The sequence below is a fragment of the Penaeus vannamei genome, chromosome 26 (genome assembly GCF_042767895.1).
Source record: "Penaeus vannamei isolate JL-2024 chromosome 26, ASM4276789v1, whole genome shotgun sequence".
NCBI lineage: Eukaryota > Metazoa > Arthropoda > Malacostraca > Decapoda > Penaeidae > Penaeus > Penaeus vannamei.
The window spans coordinates 22,733,458-22,735,957 of record NC_091574.1 but is presented as its reverse complement, the minus strand read 5'-3'; the positions used below and the strand labels follow the sequence as shown (position 1 = coordinate 22,735,957).

General features: G+C 46.2%; 1 protein-coding gene across 1 annotated transcript in view; it reads left to right on the top strand.

Annotated features, from left to right (window-relative positions):
- The window catches only part of LOC138866647 (cell adhesion molecule Dscam2-like), a 113,962-nt gene that overhangs the window by 94,527 nt on the left and 16,935 nt on the right, over nucleotides 1-2,500 (top strand). The gene's annotated exons all lie outside the window — the stretch shown is intronic.

The window sequence follows — 2,500 nt, the reverse complement described above, 5'->3', positions numbered from 1 at the left end:
AGAGGAACTTTCCGCCATTGTACCAATCAGAAACTATGTAAAAGGGATGAACACTTCAAAACTGCGGCCAGGAGATGCACGTCCGCGAAATGTTCTTTCTGTCGACGGTTCAGCTAATCCGAAAGGAAATGTCATCGGGACGTTTACTTCGCTGGCGTTATTCGTCTGATTTCCAACCTCATGTCGGTCTGTGCTCGCTGCTACAGAGAAAGTTCTTTAATTGATATGTCGTCTATTCATATACTCTCTTATTTTAAAGTATATTTCTATTCGCTTATATCTTGGTTTTACTTTTTTTCTTTCACATTTTTGTTTGTTTGTTTACCTTCACACCCACACACTCACACACACACACACACACACACACACACACACACACACACACATACACATCCCCTTTTTCATCACCGGGAATTCAGTAGTAATTCCCAGGCGCGAATCGTGATGAAAAATATCGCCGGTGATAACAACAACACACCAGCAAATCAACAACAGACTTTACCGAAGATCTCAGACCGGGAATTAACGCGCCAGCCCTCTGCGAACCGCCCATCAGTCAGGCGGGAACGAAGTCTTCGGAAAACCGCTTGCAAATTGGCACCCGCACACGTCCCCCCCCCCCCGGCCCCCCCCCCTGGCGGCCCCTATCTCTGGCGGAATTATTCAGCCGCCAGTCCCTCCGGCGTCGGAGGTGTATGTACGTTGCGTGATTCATGAAAATGAATAAATGCAACGCCCATATCCTTATTCTGCCTCAGCCTCAGCCGCTGGTTTCCTTATTTGGGAGCGAACTGAACCGTAGACTTTGGAGACTGCCTGTTCCCATCTCGTGCATTGGGATCTTTTTCGTCCGTTGTTTTCTTTCTCTTTTTCGTCTTTCTCCTCCTCCTCTTTCACTTCCTCTTCCTCTTCCACCTCCTCCTCCTCCTCCTCTTTCACTTCCTCTTCCTCTTCCATCTCCTCCTCCTCTTCCACTTCCTCTTCCTCTTCCTCTTCCTCTTCCTCTTCCACCTCCACCTCCTCCACCACCACCTCCATTTGGCGTTCAGTTATTGGTTTGACATTGGAAAAAAAAGTACCATAAATTTCCAAATCAGAGAAAGAGAGAGAAGAGAAAGAAAGAGAGAGAAGAGAGAGAAAGAGAGAGAAAGAGAGACAGAGAGAGAGAGAGAAGGAGGGAGAGAGAAGATATATTAATCTATGGATTTCCTTTTGAGAATAATGTGAGCTAGGCTATCAGAATCGCTAGGGTTTCATGCAGTGTTCTGTGTTATCAGCTATATCACGTGATCTGTTATGTGGTACGAATGTTTTCTTTTTGTTTGCCGCCAACTTTTAGTATTGTGCATGACACGTGTTTCGCCATAGGATAATCACACTTCTTAATTCATTTGAACGTTAGACAAGTAATAACAACATTTACATCACCATTAACAACGAAAAAACACCCATAAAATCAACAACGACAACTAAAATGAGAGAGAGAGAATCCTCCGCCCATAAAATAAAGGGAAAAACATACAATAATGATGTTAAAACGATCTTTTATTTCCTACTGTACGTGATAATCCAACTAGTGCTGCACGCCCGTAAGAATGAGAGTTATGATAAAAAAAAAAATGCCTTTGTAATTATTTAGTATGGAATGATGTTGCAGTGAGTGGCAACAGGGGAAAAATCACAATAATATGATGATAACGTTGCAATCCTGGGGGAGGGGGGAAAGAGGGAGGAAGAGGGGGAGGAGGAGGAGGAGGGGAAGAAAGAGGAGAAGGGGGAGAAACAGGGAGGAGGAGGGGGGGAAGGAAGGAGGAAGGGGAGAAGGAAAAGGAGGGAGTAGGAGGAAGGAGGAGGAAGGAGGAAGGGGAGAAGGGGGGAGGAGGAGGAGAGGGAAAAGGAGGGAGGAGAAAGGGGAGAAGGAGGAAAGGGAGAAGGAAGGAGAGATGGGGGAGATGGAGGGAGAAACAGGGGGAGAAGGAGGGAACAGGAGGAGGAGAAGTAGGGAGAATGGTGGAGAAGGAGGGAGGAAAAGGGGGAGAAGGAGGGAAAGGTGGGGGACGAAAGAAGAGAAAAGGGAGGGGGAGGAAGAGAGGAATGGTGAAAGGAAGGAGAATAGAAGAAGGAGTGAGAGTTGAGAATCGGGTAAGAAGAGGGGCGATAGAAGAATAAAAGATTGCTAAAGGGGGGAGGGGGGTAAAGTAGAAGGGTGGGGAGAGGAGGAGGGAAAGAACTTAGGGGAGGGAAGTGAAAAGGGGCGAAGGAGAGGCAAAGAAGATAAGTGAGGAAGAGCAGAAGCAAGAGGAAGAGGAGAGTGAGGGAAAGGGTGGAAGTGGGGGGGGGGAAGCAAGCAAAGAGGAGGAGGATGGGAGAGGAGAGAGGGAGGTGGGGGGGGCAAACATTATAATAATGACACAGAAATGGAATCATTAGATATGAATAATGATTATGTTACAATAAAAGAAGAAGAAGAAGAAAAATGGAAAAACAAAAACAAAAACAG